General features: G+C 47.8%; 1 protein-coding gene across 8 annotated transcripts in view; it reads right to left on the bottom strand.

The window, feature by feature from the left end:
• The window catches only part of PRRC2B (proline rich coiled-coil 2B), a 75,877-nt gene extending 65,965 nt beyond the window's left edge, over positions 1 to 9,912 (bottom strand). For 7 of the 8 annotated variants that reach the window (XM_019638634.1, XM_019638644.1, XM_019638654.1 and 4 more), the window contains exon 1: positions 9,892 to 9,911. The gene's annotated coding sequence lies outside the window, so the exon portion shown is untranslated. Of the gene's footprint in view, positions 1 to 9,891 lie in introns of all 8 variants that reach the window. The other variant, XM_019638700.1, reaches the window with a different exon arrangement.
• Between the last annotated feature and the right edge of the window lie 9,554 nt (positions 9,913 to 19,466).

Below are 19,466 nucleotides of genomic sequence, written 5' to 3'. Positions count from 1 at the left end.
CCAGTGGGAAGGCGCGCACAAACAGGAAACAGGCGCTGGTTCCGACATGAGTCAGGTGCGGCGCTGCCTGCCGGCCAGCTGCACACACAGCAGCACCAGGCGGGGTCTCCGGAGAGCATTTTCTATGGCCCAGTGCTGCCAGCAGCCAGAGTCACACCCGTGGCAAAGCCAGGCTCTCCGCTCTCCACAGGTCTGCCCGATTCCAGGGACCTTTAGTCCAAATCATCTTCTGCTTTCTTAAGCAGTCCTCAACCCTCAGGACACCTGGACACATCACCAGGTGGCGCTCATTCAGTCACCAACTTTGATGAAGGACCCACTGCATGCTCCGACCCAAGGTCACCCTCCAGAACATAGACAGTCACTTGGGGAAGACCCACCATCAGCCAAAACAATAAGCTCAGCATATGTGCCTCGGCTGTGCGGCACGAGCAGAAGCCCCCAACGTGGGGATGGGAGAGAAGCAGATGGACTGTCTCTGTACGGAAGGAATGGGAAGACCCCATTGCTGGACAGAACACACCAGAAAGCATGATCCTGACAGGAAGGGAACTGACAGCAGGAAGAAATATGATAAACAGGAAACCGCACAGGCCAGGAAAGGACGTGGTCACCGACAGTACACTGGGTACGTCTCAGTCAAAATGTAAAGAGCCGTCACGCCGAAAGCCGGGTACAAGATTAGGAGCTAAGCCCACCCTCCTCCGACGTGCCAACATCTGACAAAAAGAACCTGAATGTAAGGAAGGCTCCACATGGACTTCGAATTCCCAGATGTCCACTGACCACCACGTGCCAGGCTGTGCCCCTCGGTGCTGGGGGTGTGGGGACACCGACACTCCACCCCATCCCTGTTGTGGGCCATGCAAACGTTTTCTGCGAAGGGCCGGTAGTATGTTAGGTTGTGCTGGCCACACGGCCTCCATGGCAACTAGTCGGGAAAGCAATCAGACAGCATAAACCAAGGGCAGAGCGGTGTTACAATACCACTGTATTTACACACACAGGAGGCTGGCCGGGTTTGGACTGCAGCTTGCTGGCCCCTCGTCTAAAGGGAGGAGCAGGTGCGGCTGCAAGAGTACATTACAGTGAGTAGACTTCAACAAAATGACTTCCACTGTGCACAGACAGGGCAGGAATGGGGGCCAGGGTGGGGAACCCTAGCTGTGTGTCGCAGGGGGACTGCTGCCTGTCTCGGCAACAGCACCATCCCACACCCCACACTCCAGCTTTCAGAGGCTCCCTACCGGGCACCAGTCAGAAAAGCAGGGCTGGCTTTCAAGAAGCACAGAGCACCCACACTTCTCGTTTTCCCGAGAAATCGGGAGCCGGTCCATCAGGAAAGCTGGAGCCCGGGCTCGGTTTGCAGCACAATCTAGTCATTCTACCTGCAGTGAGGTTTCTGCAGGAAAGATAGGTGGTGCGCCTGCAGAAATAGCCCCAACCTGTCCAAGAATAAGCAGCTTGAAAATAAGGCACGAGGGAACCACAACGGGGTGGGCGCAGGGTCCTGGTAACGCAGCGTTCCTTCCAGAAAACACCAGCCACCACCGATTGGTCCATGCCCCGTGAAGAGACAGCACATGCAGGAAACAACAGAAATTTAAAATAAGAAACAAAGCTCCCACCCGAGCCTCCTGCACACTCTGGTCTGCAGGCCCTTCCTTGCAGTGCCGCTCCCTGCCCTGCCCTCACCGCCTTCTGCCAGAGCCAAACCGAAGCAGAAGCACCTGCCCAGACACCTTCAACACCATCCCACTGCTCCAGGGTCAAGTCCAAACCCTCTAGCCCAACACACTGGCCCCAAACTGCCACCTAGCCTCATGCCCATCCCCACCACAGACCCCCACCCACCTCATCTCTGCAAAACAGTTTGCGTCTCGCCTCGGCCCCGGTCTTTAGGCCTGTTTCCTCATGGATTAAACAGAGATGCCATACTATCCCCCACCTCGCGTGGGGCCAGGCAGAAATGAGAACATTACAACACATGCCACACAGTGCTCGCTCGCCCCCAGCAGCAGCCACATCCCGGCTCTGCTCCTGCTCACCTCTCAGTGGCCCGGCCCCACCATCGCCCTCACAACACTACGCATCCCTCCAGGCTCCAGGCAACCAGCGAAGCCTCCAATGTCCTGCCCACCTCTGGGCTGCCACAAGCCTGGGTGCCGGCACACCTGGCACCTGTTCCCACTTTGGCACATCACAGCTTAAGGGCCGTGATGCAGACAGCAGACCTTCTAAACCACGAGGACAAATTCACAGATGTTTAGGATCTGTGGGGGGGACCCCTTTAATTCTCAGGAGACAGAGGTGCACTTTAATGCTCAGAAAACCCTCTTGAGATGAACTGTCCGCTGTGATCCCTTCTGACAGCACTGCGCTGCCCCACTTCGGGCCATAAGCACGGATATGAATGCAGTCACACAGGCTGCCTCATGGAGGCAGGCAAGCCCAGTCCCACTCAGCTGTGAAGCCCTGAGATTGTTTAGTAACCAGAGGAATACATGCTTCATATAGAAAAGCTGTAAAACCTAACGAGATACCGAAAGTTGTCACCAGTAAACTAGCTCCTAGCTGCTCTGCAGATCTCTATGCCCGCCTCCTGCTGCTCTGTTCTATTGTGTTTGTTTCCGATTTCAAAAGAGTTCGGTGATAAAGGTCATAAAACACTGTATATAAAGTCTACACAGATTTGCTATTTGGTTTTAAAAAAATATGAAATTGATTTGAAGGAAAGCTTGGAGAGACAGCGGCAGGCCGTCCCAGCCCCAGCCAGCCACAGTTGTCCAGGCGGCAGTGGCCGTGTTTACACCCCAAGCCTCTCCCACAGGAATGACGTCAGCTATAGCAAGCTGGAATCTGGGCATCAAGAGCGAGGACGAACTCTTATAGCAGAAGTGCTTTTCCTCAGCCCAGGAGAAAGCATTCCTCCCACCTTCCCAAACCCCATGTCCTCACAGACATGCTGCCGAAAAAATACAGGAGGGAAGAGAGACAGCAGCTGGCTCGGTCATCTACCAAGTGACAGCCACTGCTGATGGCATCAACTCAAACCCCCCCCCACCCCACCCCACCCCCGAGATAACTAATGGCCTCTGGGCGGGGCAAACCCTGCTTCCGAGGGTGATGGAGGCGCTCACTCCACACAGTCGGCCAGGACAGAGGGAGCCAGGATTCCAAAGGCCACGTTGGTCACTTACGTTTGCTCTTCACACAATGGGGACAGCACATGTACCTCAGAAGGTTGTTGGAAGGACCAGATGTAATGGACCCAAGTGTGACAGGAACACCCGCGGCACAGAGAATGGATTCAACAGGTAGGAGCAGTGGGCACGTCACGCCCTCCCGGGGCTCCTTGCCACACTCTGCCCTGCGGGGCCCCTCCCTTCTCAAGAGTTCCCGAGAGGAAAGATGGGAGTCAGCTCTCCACATACGTGAGGAGATGGTGACAGATGACCCGACACCCCCACTCGTCCTCGCAATACTCTGCAGCCACTACAACAAATGGTAGCTCTGGGTGTGCTGACCCAGAAGACCACATAACCGGCCATGTGGAAAACGCCAGCAGGGTGGTGTAACTGACAAACATGCATACACACGTATACTCAAACACGTGTACATAAATATGGCTGTGCATCTATTACATGCACACCCCCCCTCAGAAATGGCTGCTAATTCAATTCCATTCGGTGCCTAGAAACACTTTTGGAATACAGGGGGTGGGGGGCTCCTGGTTCAACAAGGCAGAAGGACCACAGGCGTTTATAGCTCAGCTCACCCTTCCAAAACCCCCCAAAATGAAAATACACAACAGAGAACCCAAAGGACAGGAATGATTTTTGGCAAAGAACAGGCATGAGTGGTAGTAGGTTCAGCGGCCTGAAGGATCCTACAAACTGAGGGCTGCAGAGCGTCAGAGCGCGCAGGAGATGCTAGTATAGGAGGAAAGGGGCACCTTGTAAGGTGCGGGGCGGCGGAGGGGGGGGGGGTTAAAGCAGGAGGACTGGCTGAGAGTCTGTATGCACAACAGCTAGCATCTCACGTCGCAACAGCTAGCATCTCACGTCGCCTACCCTCTCTCCTCGCCTGGATAAATTAAACAAGAGAAGTCTAGACTTGAGAACACGAGGCTCAAAGGGGGTGGGGGTAGGAAAGCAGCTAAAAAAAGAAGCGAAGTGCAAACCTGAGTAGCAAACCATGGCAGCCTGAGGCCCCCTCTGCTGTTGGCCTCACAGGAGGGTGGCTGACAGACATATTAGTCCCTCTCCACACCCTGGGCACGGAGAGAAGAGGTCTTCTTTTAAAAACCTATACGCAGACATTTGGGGCTCAAGAAACAAAGGCCGGCCTCCCAAACACCCATCCTACATGGAACGGCGAAGCACTCCCACTGACCCACGCACCCAATTCCTGATCAGCTGTGTGTGCCCAGGGCCACGGGCATCTGAGACGCCTCAACTAAGAGACGAAGGCCAAATAAACAAACAAAAGCACCTGGAGAAAAAGACAATGAAAGGAACCAAAGACTTAAAAAAATAATACAAAATTAATATCCTCAAAAATTTAAGAGAAGATACTGCACCCACGCAGGATTTTTTTTTAAGGGACAATCAGAAAACAAGAAGCCCCAGGAAGGATTAAACGTAGGACACCCCAAACCCCATCACCTCAGGTTAATCATGAGAAAAATATCAGAAAAATCCCCACTGCAAGACAAAGTACCTGACCAGCACCACTGAAAACTCAAGGTCATCAGAAACAAGGAAAATCTGGTAACTGTCACAGTCTAGAGGAACCTGAGGAGACACGACAACTAAATGTGGGATCCTGGGACAGAAAAGGACATTAGGTAAAAGCTAAGGAAGTCTGAATCAAGTCTGGGCTTTAGTTAGCAACAATGTACCAGTACTGGTTAATTTGTTGGGACAAATGCACCATATTAACATAAGATCTTTAAAACGGGAAACTGGGGCAGGGTATACAAAAACTCCCACTTTTCTGTAAATCCAAACTTTTCTAAATTTTTGCTAATTTCAATAGAACAATTGGAAGATAAAGTCAAAGAAAGTTTTAGAAAAAAGAACGAGATGATACTAGACTCTCCCCCACTCAAAAATAAAGGATTAATTCAGGAGTCCAAATTTGTCTAGGAGTTCCAGACACATGGGGGGGGGGGTTATCAAATAAAAATTGCCAGAGTTGAAGTACCCAAGATTGCAAGGGCCCACCAAGTGCTCAGAATGGCTATAAAAAGAACACAAGGCACAAGGTGAAATCTGAGTATGCTAGGGATGGAGAATGTCGAGCCTCTGAGAGCTCCCCCAACCCCCCCGAAAAGAGGTCCCAGGAAGGAACAAGGAGGATGGCCGTGAGCTCTCCTGAGCAGTAACATGCGTCTCTCACCAGCACCATTTCCCTTTCTGGGAAATGTTTTTCCATCTAGAACCTAATACTCAGCCGACCAAGTCAAGTGTGGGGGCAGAAAAAGACTTTTCCAGACTCACACAAAGACTCAAAACATTTACCTGCTCAGAAAGTTGCAGGGGAAGATGTTCTAATAAACAAGCGAGCAAAGCAAGACAGAGGCCCATGTCGCCGCGGCCATTCCTGCCTCCCTACTTGGCAGCTAAGTGTCCCTTCCTCCTTCCTAACAAGTGGTCTTGTCCTTCCCAGGCAGCCCATGGATGGGCCTACACCCATTTGGGGGGGACGGGGGCATGCCTGGTCCAAGAGAAACCATCCCCCTTGCCAGCGACTGGCTCAGCGTGGGCGTGACTCACCCAGACAGGGAAGGTAGCTGGTTCCTTCATGACAAATGGAACACTGGACCCACCAGTCTGGAACTTGCACACCTCTGGACTTCCACTTAACTGAGCCAATAAATGTCTAACACGCTATTGTTGAGGCAGCTTAAGATTGCTGCTGTTATTTGATGCTCAAATCACCCAACTGATACACACACAGGATCCAGGAAACAAGGGATCCAATGCAAGAGGAACAAAGACAACCAGAGGAGCCCAAGATGGCAGCTGCTCTCCAGGCAAGAGAGCTGCCCGTCCTGATGAGAACGAGCCAGAGGCTTCCAGGGAATAATGGAGCTAACAGGTTATCTAACATATCTGAGCAATTAGGAAATAGCATTACATCTGTTGCGTTTTATTGGAGCATATGTAGAAAGTAGAAGTTACCAGTTGCGATGTAGTTCAATGTATCAATCTTCTCTATTTTGTTAATGCTTTCTGTGTCACAGTCAAGGAATTGTGTCTTCTCCAAGATCATAAAAGAGATTCTCCTATGTTTTCTTCTAGAAGCTTTATTGTTTAGCTCTATAATCTATCTAAAGCTGATTGTGAATATGATTTGAGGCAGAGGACTCAATTTTTTTTTCCACATGGAGAATCCAATTTTCCCAGTATCTTTTTTGGAAAAGGCCATCTTTTCCCTTTGCCATGTGGCACCTTTGTCATAAATTAAGTGACTACGTATGTGCAGTCTGTTTCAAGGTCTCCATTTTATTCTCTCAGCCTGTTTGTCTGGTCTTTTGCCGACACTGCTGCATCCATTACTGTCACTGTTATCAAGTCTTGACATCCAGTGGGACGAGTCCCTCAGCTTTGCTCTTCTTCAATAACACTTTGATTAGTCTTGGACCTTTGCACTCTATAGAAACTTCAGAATTGGTTTGTCAACTTCCAAACAAAACAACAACAAAAGAAAACCCTGCTGGGATTTTGATGGGAATTACATGGAATCTAGAGATCATTTTGGGGAAAACTGACACCTTTAAACCACCAAGTGCTAGTAAGTATACGGAGCGGGGACAAATTTCGTGCACTACTAGAGGGCGTGCCAAGTGGAACAATCACTGGAAACCCGGCAGCTGAGCACATGCCACCCTGTGACCCAGTAATTCCGTTCCTAGGCATACACCCCAGACATCACGTACATACATGCTCCGAAGGACATGTGTAAGAACATTAATGGCAGCACTATGTGGCCAGCTCAAAATGGAAGCGAGCTAAGTCGACCACCACTAGAACGAATAAAGGTTATATCCCCATTACAAAATACTATTCACAATGACAACAAATAAATTCACACAAAACTACACGGACGAAACTCACAAATATAATGCTGAACAGAAAAACATGCACAAAAGATACATTCATTTTTCAAGGGTCAAGGCGACAGTCCATAATGAAAATATAACTAGCATGAACTTATATATGCAGAGTAATTTTAAAATAAAATAAAAAAAACATTGTAAGTAGAAAACATTAGAAAAAAAATCTTTACACCTTAGTAGATAAAGCCCACTCAAAATGGATAGATGACCTGATTAAATCATTAGATCATGGTCCAAAAGTAACTATATATGAGACTTCAGGATAATCCCAAATTCTGAAAAGCAAAAATCTCTGACCAGACTGCAATTAAAAAAAGACATGATGAAAGCAGAGTAAAAATAACCTTGTCTGTTAGAAAACTTAAAGGGGAATTCCAATTCACAGTTGCAGACTATCTAGAAAATAGCCCAAATGAAGAAAAGAACACTATACATCAAAACTTTTAAAACAAAGATAAATTTGTACTCAGATGAAATTTAATAATCCACAAACTTTAAATTCCTTACAGAAAAAGAATGAAATTCAGCATCGAATTTAAGAAGTCAGTACAAAGACACAAGTGAATGTGAAAAGCAGAAACAATTAATGAAGAAAAAGGCAGATGTAATGAATTTAATGAAAACATCTGAATAAAACTGAATTAAAAATAGTTCTTTGAAAAAAGAAATAAAATAAACCACCGAAAGAAAGATATTTGTACTCTTGTTTTACAGACAAGATACCAAGGCTCAGGGAGGTTAAATGTCGGCCCAAGGTCACTATCATCAAGTTAGGGTGTTACAAAGCCAGATCTTGAACCCAGGTCAGTGGGACTTCCAGGTGTGCTCCGGGAGTGTGGGCCCTCAGCAGGCACTAGAGAAACGATGACTGCTCCTGTGATGATGAGGTCCATGCTGTGGACCCCAGAGAATGATCATGTGGCCACCAAAGGGACCTGAGGCCCAGAATAAAATAAATGACCACAGCATACCAGGCTCTGCCAGTGCTCCTGGGGCAAGTCCGGCCTGGGACAGGTGGGGTGTGAGTGGGCAATGCATCAGGTGAGGAACTCCACTATGACACAGGACTCCATGGCCCCAAGCGCATGCCAGCTCCAAGTGCCTCACCCACAGGGGTCTGTCTTGAGTCTCCCCAAGCACAGCACTTGCTGGATGGTCCCAGGAGCCCTTGTCATCACTCCTGACCTACTGAAAACTCTGCTCTGGTTCCTTTCTCCATGGGCCATGGGGTCAGTCCCCCCCCTAGCTCACAGGCACAAAGGCTGGGCTGAGGCCTGCAGAGAACTCTGGCTGCAAATCCATTTGCAGTCTACAAAGAGTTACTGGCCTACCTCACATTTGGAATACGCAGTTAATTTAGCAAGCTAAAAAAAATAAGACAATTTCAATATACAGCTGGGATGGACAGCTGGACAGACATGCTACATGTAGGCCTCCCTCTCCAGGGTCAAAATTTACCAAGGACCTGACAAATAAAAGAAATACATAAGATACATAGTTGTATTTCAGTTTCTCCTTCCTTTTCCACCTCCAAATAACGGTGACAGCGAGAAGTGCTTTGCAAATGCCACTAAAATCCACGTCTGCATGGCAAAATCTGCTTTAGTGGGGCACAGAAATGGAGACGGTGTTTGTAATGGATTGTTCCGTCTAACCAAATCAACAAGGCAGTTTCTGAGGGCCACTGAGAGACAGAGACAGACAGGTGACTGATGACATGGCTTGATTCATGTGAACCATCAGGGTGCCAGCACCAGGTGCCGGAACACTCAGGATGAGTCTGAGGAAATGAAGGAGCCTAGGGGCGCTCTCGCCAGGACAGAGCCAACACTGCACAAGCAGCACCATCCTGGCCCAGACCACTCCCCACAGGCATTGGTTTTAAAATATGCATGGGTTACTTTTGTGATTAGTTACCTTTGTAACTAACACTGTCACTAACACACAATTTATTGTAACCAATTCAAATGATACTAAAGTATACAAAACAAGTCAATCCAACTCAAAAAATAACTGCTGTTAACTTGGTGGTTATCCTCCACTCCCTTTCTCTCACTCTGTCTAACCTATCAGCAGTTTGTGAAATTCAATCTTCATTCTACAAATGTGGGAAGTTACTATCATGCTGCAACTGTGTTATACTATACTGTTACATAACTATACTGTACTGTAGCTGCATTACAAAATGCAATGCTTTCTTCTGTTTATAATATACTAGTTGTCTTTCCAAACATGCATACTGACCTACCTCATTTTTTTTAATGCTACATAGTATTTCACTCAGTAGTTATGTCACATTAACCCACTGCCCTACCAACGGACATGGAAGTGACTGCCAACCATGTACTAGGACAAATAATACTACCACCGACACCCCAGTACATGTATCTTTACACGCTTGGGCCAGTATTTCTGTACCACCTGCTATTTCTAAGAAGCACATTTGTAGTCTGTGCGTAAAGAACTGAAAGGCAGGAAGAAAGAAGAGGAAGGGGAACTGTCACCTCTCCCTGGGAAACCAGCCGTGCTCATGCAGCCCCCAGATCTTTCATTAGGTCAGGTACCAGGGAATCAGATGCCCCCCCCCTCAGCAACAAATGCCCAGAGGGACACAGAACTCAGCCCGTTTAACAACAAAGCAAATACCCATCTTCCACTTCCAGCCCTGCTCCAACCTCTACTGTTCAGCCTTGAGGAGGCAGAAAAGGCGACAGCGGCTTCCTCGAAGTCCCAAAGGAGACCCCTTAGCAACAAACCATTCCAACCTGGCCGTAATGCCTCCCTTTATTCCGCATGAGGAAACACACCATCAGGCTGACTGAGTGATAATTTCAGCTGCGTAGAGGAGCCTGCTAACAACTGCTGAGGTGGCTCTCCTTACTATCACCCCCCACTCTCAGAGGGGAAGTAACAGGCCAAGGTCGCTCTGTGCTCTTTCTCACTCTAGCCTATCATCTCAAGGCTGAGCCTGTGCAGTAAGTACTAGGCCATCTGCTTATACAGAGACAGTTTCTCAACAACTCAGCCACACACAAATCCACCTTTTCTTTGATGAAAATAAACAAATCCAAATATTCTGAAGGTGGGATGGGCTAAACAGGGCTGCACTGGTTTAAATGGTCTCCACCAAAGCCCAAAGGATGCTACCCCCAAAACTCACATGCTCTTTATTCTCCAAGCCTCAGATGCCCCAGGAAACCCAGGGCGGTTACAAGTCACTGGGCCACCAGTCAGGCAAGACCAGTTCTGAAGTAACAAAAAGAACCCCCAAATAAGGGCCAACTTCCCCAGGGACCTTCACAGGTATGCCAACCTATCATTTCAGCAAGGGGGATTAGAGGAACACATGCTCTCATGGCCAACACACTAACTATTCACTTATTATTTACACTAAGCGAATATTACAAAGATCTTACTACTTATGCTGGTAAGGTCTCTTACTAGGACTCCGGCACCCCTCCCTATTCCATCATCTCTTCCCAATTCCTAAACTACCATAGATTGGGTTGCCTCTTCACCCTAAAAGTTCACATCACGGAACACACAGCCCACCTTGCCCCCCACCCCCACAGCAAATCGTAGCTTTAAGATTTTGGAGAGCAGCACTTGCAAGTTAAATCTATTCTTTTGTCACTGCTAAGCATTACCAATGTGATGATGTTATGATTTATCCAAGGTGGACCAATTACACTGCCCCTTCCCCCCCCCCCCCCCCCCCACACACATACACACAACAAGACAGGAAAAGACCAGAGTGATTATGCTGGGGACCCACGTATAACATTTCTTTTACTTATCTTTATTTACATTAAGGTATGCCTATAAACATTCATATCCTGTTTTGTGGGTGTCACTGCAGGTTTAGAACTCAAGCATAGTTAAAACATTCCCATTAGTAAAAAACAAAACTGTTTTCAAGACAGTACTTATTCTTGATCTGAAAAAGGCATGGGGGCAGAAAGGAAAGATTTTCACTTCCTACTTTGTGTTCTTCTGGAGTATTTGGGTTTTTTGTAACAATCCTGTATTGCTACTGTTGCACTGTTTTAAGGTCTCCGTAAACTGAGCAACATAGAATCAATACCTTATACTGTTTTTGAGTTGACTAGGTGGCCTGCACTGTGCTAAAGCCTTCATGGGGAACTGTGTCAGTCATCCTAGCAACACAGATTCCAACCCCATCTGGCAGATAAGGAAACAGGCTCAAAGGGGTAAACAAGATTTGTTCAAGGTCCTACAGCGGGTAGGTGTACGAGGAGGAAATGAACAGTCCACTCCGGTCTGCCTGATGCCACATCCAGGCCAGAGCCTGCCAAGCCGCAGAGCCTCCCTGGCACCCACGAGCTGCCTTACCATACCTATCTTTATGCCTCCCAAGACATTTACCTAAAACTCTGCAATAACAAAACAGACTTGTGTAGGGCAGAGGCCAAAGATCAAATGCCCTGGTTAGGTGGTATTTACCTTGGAGATGGGGAGGCCCTGGGTCAATAAGGTGTCTGAGCTGGAGGGAAGGGCAGGGGCTACTTGACTTGGGTCTAACTCTTCAGCATTTAGCCCGGCTTAGCACACAATTAGAAACGCGAACATCTAGTAAACAAAAAAGCCCCAAGTGTATAAAAGCTTGCCTACTCCAAACCCCCAGGCCCTCAGCCAGTGCGGAATTCAGGAACCATTTATAGCTTAGTGTTTATCCAGGTACCGTACAAACACTTCAGCGTGGGACCCACTGAATCCTCCCCGCAATTCTAGGAGGGTGCTACTACCACATTTTGCAAAGAGAAGACTCCAAAAGATTAAAAATAATTTCAATCACCTAGTTTGCAAGTGGTAGAAGCTGGATTGGATGGCAGCTGACCTCCAATGGAAGGGGCTTCCCCCATCAAGAAAGGAGCAGCGGTGCGGGAGGCGGGTGATTTCTCTCCAGGTTCAAGCTACCAAACACCCCTCTAGGGCTAGAGCAGTATGATTCCAAACTGTACTCCTCTGGGCACTTGCTCCCTGAGCACAAATCCTTCCCCACCTGGCCTGATGAAACAGCATCCAGGCTGATTTCTAGTCACCAGGTATCATCTCCTAGAATAAGGAGACCGAGAAAGTCGGCGCCCGGAGGCCAAGAGTTTGAGTAAGGGGACTGAGCAGATGTACGAGACACCATCAGGAGATACAACAGGACTGGCCCGCAAAGAAATTCTCCACAGGAAGAAACGTTAACAGCAACAAAACCAAGGGCTGTGAAACGTCAATCCCAGATATCTCCAGAGGGACTGCGTGTGGACAGCATGACAGAGGAGGTCTCTACATTTTCACTGCAAGGCTCGTGTGTGTGAAGGCTGGAAGAACATCTGTGCTGAGTACCATCATCTTAGTTGATTCTGAAAATCAAATGCGGTCTGGCTACTGTGCCTCTCCACGGCCACTTCTGTACTGGAGACCACGGTGAATGCCGTTTCTATGACATCCTTGTCCAGACTGATGAAAACCTACCATCCGACACTGACTAAAGCCAGCACGAAACTGTAACTGCTACTGACTTGGGAAACATGAACGCCCAAAATGACCCACAAAAGGCTCTTCATTTAGAAAGGTTCAGTTCAGAAACACCCACTCTCATATACTATTGTATAGAAATCGACAGTTTTTGGAAGACGAATTGAGCAGAATTTTTACAAAAACAGTACTCATCTAGAAGTGTCCACACTGCAGAAACACACTCTCACACACTATTATATACAAATTATATGTTTTTGAAGAGTAATTTGGCAGAATTTTACCAAAGTTGTGTGATATCCAAAAATTAGAAATGGCCCGAAAGTCCAATCGGAAATGGGTTAATTCAAGGATATTCACAAACTATCCTTTGCAGTTGCTAAAACAGATGACGTAATGCTTCTAGATGGGCTTGGCAGGGCATGCCAAGACACTTTATCAAGTGAAAAGGGCAACATGCTTTAAGAGGAACATAAATATGTGTGCGGATAATGTGCACCTTTTTTTTCTCTGGCTGGAAGCACAAGAAACTGCTCACAGTGACCTCCTTTCAGAGACTGGGGAAGCCTTTACACCTTTTAATACAGCTTGAATTTTCTGGGGGTTTTTTGTTTGTTTGTTTTAAGTCACCTGGAAATATATGGGCCATAGGATTATGGGCTATTTTTGTTTTCTTCACACACTTGTACTTTTTTTTTAAACCTAATATTATTTTTCACACATTGAAAGTGTGATAGATCTGCATATATTAATATGGAAAAATGCTCCATATATGTTTGAAAAGGCAAGTTGCAGTACAAGAAATGTTAGTATGATCCCATTTCTGCTTTTTAAAAAGCCTGCCTACAAAGGGCCATATCTGTGTATACACCAGAGGTCAAGGATAAACACACCAACTGTAAACAGTGGTTACTTGCCTGGGCAGTTGGAGTGAAAAGAGCTTTCATTTTTCTTCGAACACTTGCTTTGCCTTTTTTTGTTACAATGAGTATGTATAATTTTGTAATTAATTATATATCGGGGGGGGGGGGGGGGGGGAAATGCCACTTCAGGCTTCAGGACAACATTCCACCCTCCCCAGCTATTTCTGAACACTCAGCCCATTCAGCCGCTCAGACAGGTCGGCCGGGCCCAGTGTCGGGGCCCCTCCCAGACGGGCCTGTGTTTTCTGTACCGCCTGGAACAGAGCAGTTCTTTAAGCTCTGAACTTATGTAAACAACACCTGCTGAAAAAAGCTCTGAAGACACAAAGGAACCATGGAAAGGGCTGGAGAGGACCTCCTTTTTCCAGTTGGTCCTGCACCAGCCCATCCCATCGTTCTGTACAGAGATGGTCTTGAGCACACTGGGAGATGCAGCTCCAGCGTCGGAGCCAAAGCCCCTGACCTCTGGGCTGGCCACTGGCCACACTAGAGCCACATGCATCATGTTGTATCCCAAAGGCTCTGGAGCTCTGGAAAGCGAGCTGACCCACAAGCTCTCTTCTGGGGCCCATACATTTCTGACTTCAACTCAGACACACATTTTTAATCCTCCAGGGCTTGGCACGCTCACTGGTCCAAGAGGCTCTGATTTCAAGTCTGCTTCCTTTTCCAGGAGGCCGTCCCGGGCTGTCCTGCACCCAGGCTGAGCTGGGCTTGCCCCCTCCGTGGGCTCCCATGAGACCCTCTTATGCATTCCACTGATCATCCTACACTTGCTGATGAAGCGCCCACTTTGTGTTAGACACAGAAGCACCGCGAGGTACAGGAAGCAACACAATTCTGCTTCATGGTGCGCTCACTCACTCCACCGGGGGGAAAGGTCGGCTCAATGAATAAGAACAAAACTGTATTTCTGTATTTCTGAATTGTCACCCATCAAGATAAATGAGTAAACAAAATGTGATACACATGTGTATGTATAAAATATCCCACTGTTTTATGAAATAACGGAAAAATAATATTCCATTATTTCACTTATGCATATTATATGTGTATCTATAAAATAATGAAACATTATTCAGCCTTATAAAGGAATGGAATTGACATGAACACAATATGCATGAACCTTGAAAAACTTATGCTCACTGAAATAAGCCAGACACAGAAGGCCAAACACAGCATCATCCCACTTATGTGAGGTCCCTAGAGTGGGCAAATGCAGAGACAGGAAGTAGAATGGTGGGGCTGGGGGCGGGGATGGGGAGTTCGTGTTTAATGAGGACCGAGTTTCACTTTGGGAAGCTGAGCAAGTTCTAGATGGATGGTGGTTGTACATTGTGAATATACTTAATGCAACTGAACTGCACACTTAAAAACAGTTAAATGGTAACTTTCATGTTATGTATATTTTACCACAAAATAGTTGTTTTATAGAACTACTTAAAGTTGTGAAAAGAGCTATGGCAGCTAGGAAAGAATCATGAGGGTGATGAAAATGTTAGGTTTAGGTTGGGGGTTCCCGAGGCCTCTTTAAGGAGGGTACTTGCCACTCTTCCCACTGGACCATGTGCTCCTGAGGAGTACAAGTGGGGCATCCACATCTCTGTGCCCCCAGAACTATAAATGTTTTAAGTCAAGACACTTGGCGAGGCTCAAACCAGTAAATGGAGTAAGACCCCAAACCCTACTCATCAAACAGCTTAGCCAGGCCTGAGATGCCAGGCCTGAGATGCCAGAACGCAGTGGCCCATGAAGGAATCTCCTTGTGCTCAAGGCTGGGGAAGAAACTGACAAGGGTTGAAGGAGAAAACGGATGCTGTGCCAGAGAATCGAACGAGTCTGCACACTCTTGACCCTGAAATTCCACTTATGGGAAAAAATCAGCAATGTGGACCAAGATTTACCTGCAAGGATGCCCCTTAATGTTTTGTTTGCAAGAAGGAAAAATGAGTAATAACAATCTAAGTGTCTTAATAATAGATTAAATATACGTCATACCCACAATAGCAATTATGTGATTATTAAAAAAAATCATGCTTTCAATAAGTTAGGGAAATAACATTATATATATATATATATATATATATATATATACACACACACACACATATATATATATGTATATATATATACACGCTATAAACACTGTGTACATGGTTATACACACTATAACATTAAGAGGAACTATAAACAGTGAATAGTGTATACAGTATTTTTTTTTCTAATTTTGAAAAAAACAAACACATGATTGAAGGAAAGAAATACACCAGTCTGTACTGTATGGTGAGGTTATAGGTGATTTGCATTTTTATTTTCATCTTTATTCTTTTTGGTGTTTTCCAATGTTTTTCAGTGGAAGTTACTTTTAAGACTGGGGAAAATGTCCTTAAAACCTTGCAAAATGTCTGGCAAATAGTAGATGCTCCAGGGGTATCTGCTTCATGACAGTGAATTTAAAAAACAGTAAACACTGCTTCTGCAATACCACAAAGAGGGAAAGGCTGGTGGGTTTCTTGAAAAGGAGGAAGAAAGGATTCAGAGCAGAGCCGTGGGACCAGCTGCAGAGGTGGGAGCGGAAGGAAGCCGCGGAGAATGTGAAGGACCGCCAGCAACTTAAGACGTTTGTGCCCACAGACACCTCCTGCTGCACGCAGAGCTTTACAAACCGATGCTGCTGCCAGATCTGACAGGAGCAACCCAGCCCTCAGCTCAGGCCACGCGGAAAATCAACAGGTACAGCTAAGAACAACACTCAACCAAGACCTCTGGCTCAAGGCACTAGGGCGAGTCTCCCTCCTAGTGCAGAGATTTCCCACGTGCCACCCACACATACATACAGTGACATCACAGCAGCAGAGCCCAGGTCCTCGAGCTCCCAGGTTAGGAGGCCCAGTCCACATGGCACCTTGGAAACCTAAAAGCTTGTCGCAAACAATGATTTCACCGGACAAGTCGTCATCGCGCTCATCTCTAGCACTACAGGCAATGCCTGTATTTCTTTGTCTAACTGGCAGACCCAAGCTCCTAAGGCTACCTAAGTCCCAGAAAAAAAAATCTCAAGAAAGAAATCGAGTTATGGTTTGAAAACAACCTGACTATCCCCGACAAAAATATGAGATTCAGGGCACAAAGCCCAACAGATTCCTGTTGGAAATTTAATTTTCAGAGGGAAATGCATTGCTTTAAAATCTAGTGGAGATAGGACCTATTTATTACCTGCCCGCCCACAACAAGATATATACATTTGACAGCAGAGAAGCCTTATTATTAAATTTAGAAATACATATACTGGCCTACCTGGCCTATTCTGGTTTGAAACAGAAGCCAACATAGAAATGATCCATCTTAAATGCTAGAATGAGACATTTAACCAGCATACAGCCATTATTAGCGACGTGAGTCAGTACTTTGTGCAAAGCAAATAGACACACACACACACACACACACACACACACACACACACACAATAAAAATAATCCTTCAGGAAAAAAAGAGAACTGAAATTTGAAAGGGAGTTGTGTGAACAGACACCTAACTAGGCATGACTTAAAAAAAAAACCCTCGGCCAGGCCCAAGCAACCAGACCATGCTGGAACTAGTTCTGACTTGCCATTCCTGAAATTCCACTCTCCCAAGGTTTTCTGGCTCTTCCTTCCCCAGGCTTTTTCTTTACCCATTTGGGCTGGAAGGAGACTGGAGGGGACCCAGGGAGCTATAGGAGACGGCAGGTCCTCCCAATGGGCAGAGACAAGGCCCCCTCCACCGTGCAGTGTAGGAGCCCAGGGATAACTAAAACCCACAGGTAACCAAAAGGCTAGGAGGAAGGGGCAGCAGATTCATCTCCTTCCCTCACCAGCCAGCTAACAAACCGCCCAGAGCCAGGCTGGGCCGGAATGAAATCAGATAGAAAGGATGGGGACAGGAAGCAGGGAAAACTGAACGGATGATGACATGACCTGGTGAAAATGTCTCAGTCCCACAGCCAGGAGGCCTGGAGCATGTTACAAGGAGGTTAAAAAAAAAAAAAAAAACCAGAATAAAACAAAACTAACATGGTTGTAGGAATGCCAAACCAACCAAATTCCCCATCAGACTGCAGAAGCACTATAATCCAAGCGGAGTGTCTCTGGGGCTATTTACAAAGTAGCTACAGGTTTCACCCAGAGGTGACCAGGTTTCAACCCTCACCGGTGGCCAAGACTAGAGCCAGTCTCCCTCTATTGAAGCCTCAGTGCTTCCTGTGGTCTCCTGTGAACAGTAGACAACCAGGGTTGGCTGAGCACTCACTGTAGCTCTTCTAAGCCATTCTGGTGCTTTCAGGCAGTTGGATGGGCGTGCTATCAAAACCTTAGTGGGGGATAGAATTTGGGGTGGGAAGGTCACAGTTCCATCAATGAGAACGGGAGAAAAAGACCAGGAATTAGGAAAAAGGAACAAGAAAACTAGGTAACCAACAAAAACAACATACATTTTCATCACCCCCCTCGGGATGGAAGCACTTTGCTACAAATAGTACATGAGGCCCCCAAGAGCCCCAACAGATTAATTAAAGCAAAGCATAATTATTCCCATTTTAAAGATGCGGGAGCTGAGGCTCAGAGCCTTGCGCAAGGTAACCCAATGAGGGCCAGAATCCAAGCTCCAAGAGACACGCTTGCCCAAACAAGCAGAGGCTCCCCGAATGATTATGTGCCGTTCCCAAAGGAAAGCAGTTATCCTCAAAAGGCAGGACTCCCTGGCCTCTGCTTGTTGTAGGTCCTGGCTCTGTGTAGGAACAGCCTCCGAATGGCAGGCACCCGGGTTCCAAGCCCAGGGACCTATTACCCCACGATCCAGGTCTCTTTAGTCCTGGAGGGCTCCAAATGCTCCTGTCCCATCCTTGTCCCCCCAGAGACCCAGCGCTGAATAAGCAAGTGGCCTGTTCCACTGTTCTGTGCCTTGAATTCCTTGTCCCTTGTCCAGGCCTTGGCCCAGCACCTGTGGCATCAGCAGGGTGGCTGGGCTCTGTGGGTGGCACCACAAAGGGCTAACTACCATCCTAGGACCTGATGGCAGTTACACAAGCGGCCGTAGGAAGAACAGCTATTGAGCACCCACTGTGCGCCAGGCCCTCTGCTAGGCCCGTCACCATCTTCCCCAGCAGGTTGGAGGGTGCAGTGTCCCTATTTACGCCAACTGGAGGCTGGGAAGCCGCCAGAGGCCTGGGCGGCCCCCGTCCCACCTGCCGCCGCTGTGCACAGGCGCGGCTAAATGGCTGCAGTCGGGTTTGCAGAAACCACGCTAAGACTTCAAAGGGACGGTTACAAAACCCGAACTGGATGCTAAGGTGTAAAGCCACATAAAATGCACATAAAACCTTAAAGGGGGAAAAAAAAAACTCAGGGACGGTTAACAATCCTATAAACCGAAGGCTTTTACAGGTTTCTCCCCGGCAGCCATTTAGCAAACGCCACACTCCGGAGAGCGCCCCCAGCCCCCTGCTCCGACTCGCTCCGAGCCAACCATCCCCTCGGAAAACGCCGCCTCTGCGCGCCGGAAGGGGGCTCGGACCCCCCGCGACACGGAAAACACCCCCCAACGGCGCGGCGGCAGAGCCCCTGCTCGGGGGCCCGCATCGCCACAGCGCCGTTTCTCACTCAGAACGGAGGTGGGGGAACGAAACCAGAAGGAAAAAAAGAGAAAAACCATCTGTGCGGCCCCGGGAGCGACATCCTGTTTATTATCACACGTTTTCAGCGCCCGAGCACGAAGCGTTTTCACAACCAGCCCCTTGTTCCCGCACGGCAACCACCGCGGCCCCGCGGCCGCTCCCCCGCCCGCCGGCCTCCGCCCCCCGGGTCGCCCGCCCCGGACTCCGCCTCGGGGGTCGGCTCTGAGGGGAGCCGGGCGGGGACGGGGGAGCGGGGGGCCGCCGCGCACCCCCCGGC

Source organism: Hipposideros armiger, unplaced genomic scaffold (assembly GCF_001890085.2).
Source record: "Hipposideros armiger isolate ML-2016 unplaced genomic scaffold, ASM189008v1 scaffold_3, whole genome shotgun sequence".
Taxonomy (NCBI): Eukaryota; Metazoa; Chordata; class Mammalia; order Chiroptera; family Hipposideridae; genus Hipposideros; species Hipposideros armiger.
This window is presented reverse-complemented; position numbering and strand designations above follow the sequence as displayed.